At 55.1% G+C, this 7733-nt stretch overlaps 1 long non-coding RNA gene across 3 annotated transcripts in view; it reads right to left on the reverse strand.

Moving 5' to 3' along the window:
• Positions 1–1243: 1243 nt before the first annotated feature.
• Positions 1244–7733, reverse strand: part of LOC105853824 — a 10833-nt gene continuing 4343 nt past the window's right edge. For 2 of the 3 annotated variants that reach the window (XR_001145601.1, XR_001145599.1), the window contains 2 exons: positions 5423–5666; positions 1244–4259 (listed from right to left, as the gene is read on the reverse strand). This is a non-coding gene — a long non-coding RNA (uncharacterized LOC105853824). Of the gene's footprint in view, positions 4260–5422; positions 5667–7077; positions 7361–7733 lie in introns of all 3 variants that reach the window. The other variant, XR_001145600.1, reaches the window with a different exon arrangement.

The following is a 7733-nucleotide window of genomic DNA, read 5'->3' on the forward strand; positions in this document are numbered from 1 at the left end:
CATTCGTTTTGGAGCAGCTTGACATTAGCAAGAGCCTCCCACAGCACAGGGCCGTCACACTGAATGCTTGGGTGTGTTGGAAACCCTCTGCCAGAGTCCAGTGCTGGCCTATCAAGGTGATAAAATATTTGGGTCTCACTGCTGGCTGAGTGGCTGGGCATGAAGACAAAGTTCTGCTTGTCTATAATGAATGGCACCCTCTGACCTACCTAAAAGCTTTTGCGAGCATGGGTGAGACTTTAAGGCTCTGGTTATGAGCAGGACGGGGAGGGGAGGGGGCAGAGAGGTACTGAGGGGTCCTTTGTGAGGGTGGGCCTGCAGCCAGAGCTGGGAGGCACAGAGCCAGCTGTGTGGGCTCCGGACGCTGGGAGGTGGGGAGAGGAGGAATACGAGGCCTGACAAGCCTTAAGAGGCCTGAAGAGAAAACTAGAATAGTTAACCACTGAGAATAGTGCCTTCAAGAGAGCCCGATCTGGAGGAAAGAGAGAGCTACAGAGCTACATAGTACAAAGAAATGCTTTACCTAGCCTAGGACAGATTACAAAGAGAACAGCTTTGTAAGAGAAAGTTAGATCAATATGGAGCCCCCTTCCCGCCCCCCAAGGAAGGCTTCTAAGAACCATCCACTTAACTAATACCAATGAGCTCTTGGAGGCTTTGCTATCTTTGACACACCACTGTGTCGAACAGTAACATGAATCTGTCTCAGCGGCCTAAGCTCTAGATAATCCTTGTCACAATATTTGAAGGTAGGGTGGGTGCTTTTTTTTTTCTTATTGTTTACTACATTTTATAGATGAGGAAACTGAGGTTCAGTTACACAACTAGACCATACAATTAAGTAGCCAAACTGGGATCCAAATCCAGGTATACAGATTTTTTTTTTGTTCTTCATAACAAGCCAGGGCACGCTTTCCTTCTAGAGTCAGTCAAATGGATTTTCACACTGTCCTTCACATCTCAACAGCCATAAACTTTTAAACATACATAATTTGTGCATAGCACTAATCCACTCCAGGGGCCCCGTTCAGGGATGGGTCTATTGCTGGATGAGTTGCTCTCTAGAATATGGTGACAAAATGTGTCAAGGCCTGCCACTTCACTTTTGTTATTTTAATTTTTTAAAGATTTATTTATTTATACATACAAGACCTTGGATACAGGCCAGAGGGGTGTGGGGGGGAGAGGCTTCACCAGAGACAGAGTGGGGAGCAGAACAGGTGAATCCACGGAAACACACTGCTGAGGGGAGCCGCGGGCAAGAGAGGAGAGGTCTGCTGTGCCAGGTGGGTCAGCTCTTTGGCCCTGGAATCAAAATGTGCTGCAGATGGCATCACTGTGCTGCAGCTTAACCCCTTCCACCAGCAGGGAGGCCCGCGCCTTCCTTCCTTCCTAACTGCTGCTACATGCAACCTACATGGGACTTGCCTGCTCCACTTCTGACAGCCTAAAAGTAGGCCATCCTAGAGGAGATGGGCCTCCCTGACCAAGAAACCCAACAGGCAGCCTGATCAGCTTTATGGGAAGAAACGTGCCAATAGATCCTCAACCCTTAATGTACTGAGCTAGGGTTCACCGTCCGACCCATAGACACAGGGCATGTCCTCGGCCGGAGATCTACGTATTTCTCAGGTTACAGGAGTGTCCAGAGGAAAGATTACTTGACCGGGTCTCCAATGGGCCTTAGTATAAGAAGGGGTTCATGACCTTCCCAGGCTTCTCTGCTGCCCCGTCTCCCTCCCCTAAGACTGACATCTGGTGTGGAGAGAGCAAGCACATGCTCCCTGCAGGCCCCGCGCTTTCCCTGTGGCTGAGGGACTTGCACATTGGACCACAGTTCAGTCGGACCAGATTGTTCTGGGAAGGTGCTCAAGTCCAGGATTGCGTTGGGGTCAACAGATCACCACCTGCTCCTCGCAAGGGTCAGGGTGCCCCAGAAGGGGGCAAAGTGGTTCCAATGCAGGCTGACACCCACAACTCAGCCACCAACTTGTTTCAACTTTCTGCTCCCCGTGCAGGAAGGGGGAGCCAGCCGGCCTCCCGGTGAGGTGGGAAGGAAAGTGCAGGGGATGGTGACCACTGTCCCTTGAGCTAAGGCTCAAACCTGAAGCTTAACTACTGCCTTCCTATAGTGTCTCTCCCCTTAACTCAGCATTCAGCAGTCCAAATACTCACCTCACAGTCCCTCAAGCTTGCTCAGAACCTGCCTGCAAAAACTCACAAGCCAGAGTCCTTCCCTCAGCAGGGAACTTATCCTTTGGGCCAGGAGCACACAACCCCCTCCAGGGGAGCTCTCACCTGGTTCCCGCCACCCCGCTGCACCTTCATCCCCACACCAGAAAGCTTCTACTGCCCCCTTAATCTTTCCCTTCCCACTCCCAGTCAGAAGGCAAAATCCATTCAGTCACCAGCCCCTTGGACACGCCTGCCAGCTGCGGGCGCTTATTCTCGTGTCTGTGCCTCACCTTACAATGTGCGGTGACTGCTTCGCAGCTTCCTTTGATCTGTCCTCAGGTGGCAAGTGGGTTTCAAGTCCCATGTGCTGGGGACCCCTGGGCGGTGACACCTGGGCGATCCCAGGGCTTCTGCAGCTCAGAAGCCCTGAGCAGCACTGGGGGGACCATGTGTGCTACTTCATGTAACTGACCACTGCAGCCTCAGTGGGCCCCATAGGGACTGAGTGGGCCCTCTGGGAAGCCTGCTGGGCTGTCTCACAGATGCTGCTTCTGTTCCCCAGGAGCGCCAACATCCTGCAGACTCTCACTCCTTTCTGGTCATTATGTGAGTCACTCATGCATAGGAGTAGATAAAAGAGGAACTCTTTAATCTATGTAAAAATGAGAGGCCAGAAATTCCAACTGCCCACCTACAGGAGTATCTGGGCAAATGCCCATGCCTCTGCCATGCTGATAGCACTCGAAGCGGGATTCAGTGCCCAAACCAATCACCCGGCTTGCCTTCCGTCACTCCACCCCCAGATCCTCAGAGTAGGGATCAACTGTTCAGCATCTAAGCTGAAAACGACACCAATGACTTTTCCAGTAGCCCCAAGGCTCCTTGGTGCTTGAAGCCACCGGAGACCTCATAAACACAGGCTGGAACCGAATGTCAAAGCAGATAGATCCAGCCCAGGAGCATGGCCGTGAAGCTCTGTGGGGGCTGGGCTGGTTTCTGCTCAAAAGCAAGACCAGGGCAAAGCCTGGCCCAGTGTGACCTTGGGAAGCACTTCTGAAAACCACCTGGCTTAGGGGGACTTCCAGGGACATGGCAGTGCTCTTTCAACCTGGCCTGTTGAAGGGGACCTGGAGTTTAGCCTGAGCTACTTTTACTGACACAATCTCTTAAAACGATACGTGACCATAGAGAGCAGGACCCTAAACAGTAGTTCTGTTCCTCATCACAAGGTCAACCCCACTCAAGGAAAGATAAGCCCTAGAAGGCTCACAGGAACTCCTGTGAGCACGACCCGACCCCAGACTACAGACTGTTGTCCAGAGTCCCCGCGGCCTTCGGCCCTTCTGCGCAAGGGTCAGCCACAGCCCTAAGAAAGATGGGTGCTGCAGGGAGCCCCGGGGCCTCAGCCCCACCGCCCTCTACTGGCCACAAGGGAGACGGCCAGCATGCAGGCCTCCCCCTGGCACTGAGGTGCAGATGGGCTCTGTGCCAGGAGGTGCCCTTTCCCCGCATCTCCCCAGATGCTCCGGTTAATCTTTCCTGAGCTGGGCTGGGGTAGGGAGCAAAGGCAGCGCCGTGAAGTCAGGCCATGGGCAGCGCCGGGCTCGGTCAGAGCGGCCTGCAGCTGGACAGGCAGAGCCCAGCCCGGCCCGCGCCCCCAGGCCAGCGAGGGCGGGGGCGGCCAGGGCGGCCCGCTCCTGGGCAGGAGTCACATCACACGTGCGGATCACGCGCAACGCCAGTGTATTTGTGCAGTTACAGTGGCAGAAATGAGACACACAAAACTGGGGAGACAGGACGTTGCAGGGGCCAGGATACCCCAGTACTCTCCACTGTTGGTGTTTGCTGCTTCCTCGCCTTCTCCAGGGCGGCCAGATCTTCCAGGGCTCAGAGAATCCCATCGCTCCACGCCCTGGCTGACACCGTGCACAAACGCCGCTTGGCAAACAACGGGTCACGCTGCGGCGGAGGCCGTCCCTGGCCTCAGCGGCGCTGGCTCTGGGACTGCTGAGCATCCAGGCTGCACGCTGCCCCCTGGCAGGGGCCGCCAGGCTGGCGGTTGGCGGTTGGCGGTTGGCCAGAGCCTAAAGAGCAGAGGGAGACAGGGTAAGGGCCGGTTCTGTGTCCCCTGGACGAGTCTGCATGAGGACTGACTGCCCTGCGGGCAAGGACAGTCCGTGCGGTGGGCATTTGCCAACTACCAAGAAAATGGGGCTCAGGAGCAAGATCAATACCATAAGGTACATGAAAATCATGAACCAGAGACACTGAGCCTGGGCCCTTTGCGGTCACAATCAAGAAAAAGGGGAAAGACTGTTTTTATTCAATTTCAGCGACAAAAATAAATGCCAGCCTTTGAGTCCACCTTGACGTTCAAGAACCGACTGTGAAAGTATCTACGGCAACTGGGCATGGGAAACTCACTGGGCATTTATTTCTACTTGGATTCTACTCATTTTGTCAGCCCACTGGAGGTTTTCGGTGGGTCATCAAAGGAAAAAGAAAAGAAACACATGTTGAATCGAGGCAGTGGGCACATGCAGCCTGGTTCTGCGGGGTCCCGTTCTATCTGGTCTAGGAAATGAGTAGCTTGAAGAAGGTTCTCTGTTGCGGACCTCTGACGGGATCGTCACCTGACCTGCCTGAGACACACGTGTGGTCAGCACGTGTGAACACACTTCACACCCAGGGTTTGAATGCGTGCAGGCTCGACCCCCCCATGCTCTGCAGACGGCAAGCATGCTAGGCAGCCTGTCTGTGCATGACCGTCTCCTCACGCGGAGCCGGGGAACAGTCGACCGCCCAGGTCTCCCACCCCGCGTGTCTGGGTCTCAGCCCGGGACCAGTCTTTGATCCCAGCAGCAGCTATTACCGTCTTTATGACCCGGAGTCCCGCCTCCCCCCCTCTGTGGTCACGTCCGCCGCCTTTTGACAGGGCGGGGCCCTGTATGTGACTCCTAGGTGCCTGCCTGCCACCTTTCATCTGCCGGGACTGCCTGGAACAAGACCCATAAAACACCATGTAGGTCATCTGCCCAGTGCCCTGTGGGAATAGGAGCTGATGGGCGGGTGGGGCAGAAAGCAAAGCCTCCTTGCTACTTCAAAAGGAGGAGGCTGTAATCAGACCCTCTGTCCCACGCCTTGCCCATTATCTGGAGAGTGGGCCCTTCCGGCTTCCAAAACACTCCCTTTCCCAGGGCAGCCAGACTAAGTAGCTATAGCCTGTTGGTGGGGGTGACCAGCTCACCAGGGAGGACACTGGTCCACAGGGAACCAGCCTGGCCTGGACTCATGTGTCCACCTTGAGGGCACCGTGGAAACCCAGGCAGAAATTGGCTGAGCAGCTGCCAGGCTGCGGGCTGAGGCTGCTCCAGGCACCGACTCCATGGCCCTGAGCACAGGCGGCCTCGCTGACCCCTCAGAGTGCAGTCACGTGCGCCAGGGTGGTCAGATGAGTCTCTGGGTGTATAACCGCTGTGGGTATAAGGGGCCTGGGGAGAGAACAGAGTGCAACGTGAGCTTCTTATGCACACAGAAAGTCCCTGCTCATCCCAGAGGTGAAGCCTCCCCTGAGCTGTTGAAGGTCAGAAGTCCTGAAGGCACGAGCCCTGCTGCGTCTAGGGTGCCAGGTGACTGTGTTAGGGTCACAGAGGGCCTGAGCCTGCCACCAGTCCTCTTCTCAAAGACCTTTTTTCCTTGGAGCTCTTGATTCCTAACCATGACCATCTCTACATCGGTGTTTCAGAAAACGTGGAAGCATAATTTATACTCAAGTTGTACATACTTTACAGCCAGGGACTGACTTCACAAGTGTACATATTTATTCATCACCACACCAATCACTTAGAGAGATTTCCATCCCCGGGGACATTTCCTCACGCCCTTCTGCTTCAGCTGGATACAGGTGAGGAGGAAGACCTGCTTCGGTGTGGTGGATGACCCGGATGTAGGGGTCATGCTATATGTGCCGAGTGGCTGTGTCCAGGCTGAGGGCCAGTGGGGACATAATGCCCTCCTTTTAAGAAAGGCCTAAGCCCAGGGGTGCTTCGCTTTATCCTGACACAGAATCCATTCTCAGGTCACTTGCAAACCTCAGTCCCTACAGACAGCAGGGAGGAGGTGGGACCATCTCCCAATGGACCAGTGCCAAAGCTCTGGCTCCCAGATGGCCTCTCTCCTGGTTCCCTGGGCCTCAGGCAAGGAAGGGGGCCAGCTGGGGAGTGGATAAAAGCTAAGCAGAAGCCTCTCCCAGCTGGGTGTTCTCTTAGCAGTCTAGGGAGAGGCTGAGCTGCTGAGGCAGCCTCCTCCTACCTGCCAGGGCCAGAGATGAGCAAAGTTCAAAGGCAACTTGCATTGAAAAGAAAGTCCTAGGGCCCTCCCTGGTGGCACAACGGGGTTAAAGCACAGCTCTTGCAGCAGGAGGCAGCCCCAGCAAGAGTTCCATCCCCCAGCCAGGGAGTGGACCCACATGGCGCGGCAGACCTCTCCTGACCAGCCCGCTGCTCCCCTCAGCAGTGGACTTCATCACTCTGCCTGTTCTGCTCCCCGCTCTGTCTCTGGTGAATCTCTCACCTCCCTTGCACCTCTGGCCTGTACCCCAGTTCTGTATGCATAAATAAATAAAGTCCTGGCAAATAGCGGAATCAGAGGTGTAGAAGACTGAATCCCAAACTCAGGGCACAGCAGGGCAGACATTCTGGCTGTTAACCTAGATCAGCACCCCAACACCTAACTCTCCAGAGAAGAAGGTGTCCAGAAAAGTCCATGGCCAGAAAGTGCACCAGTCACCGCCATAAACCTGTGGTCCTTCTTTTCTCCAACAAGATTGAACCGCCCGAGCAGGGAGAGATGTTGAGTATGTGCTGATCTCAGGCCAGTGCCAAGGGCACGTGGCCCTCTCACCTGGGTTCAGAGGGCTCTTGCATCAGATGATGCCCTCCCCACCCAGCCATGGCTCGGGAACAGAGTTGGCACGGTGTCTGGTGCAAGGTGAAGATACCCAGGGCGACAGCCATCGAAGTGCCAGTTCTTGCCTCAGCTTCAGAAGAGGACAAAGGGGAGAAGCTGGTCGTACCCAAGGGATGCACATGCGGAGCCTCCTGAACCCCAGGTGTGCGCCCGCACAGGCGGCCGTGAGGAGCACGGGACACTCGGAGGCCCACTTTCAGGCCAGCCTTGTCTGGACCTGTAGCAAGAAGTTATAACCCTATTTAAAGGCCATTCCTGCTCACCACAGTCACTTCATCCTACCTGATGAGGACCTGGAGGGGCGCTAGGGGAGCCTCATGGACTTTGGATAGGGCCAAGAATACACTGTAATGAAAAGATTAAGATCTACAATAATGGGGCCCTCCCTGGTGGTGCAACCGTACCATGAAGCTCACTGCAGCCGCTTCACCTCAGGTTCGATCTCTGGCCAGGTAGCTGACCCGCATGCTGACCAGCCCGCTGCTCCCCTCAGCAGTGTATGTCGCCGATCTGCCTCTGGTGAATCCTCTCATCAATCCTGTACCTCTGGCCTGTACCCCAGTTCTGTATGCATAAATAAATAAATCTTT

This window comes from Condylura cristata, unplaced genomic scaffold, assembly GCF_000260355.1.
Source record: "Condylura cristata isolate star-nosed mole 26May11 unplaced genomic scaffold, ConCri1.0 scaffold00018, whole genome shotgun sequence".
In the NCBI taxonomy this organism is placed as follows: domain Eukaryota; kingdom Metazoa; phylum Chordata; class Mammalia; order Eulipotyphla; family Talpidae; genus Condylura; species Condylura cristata.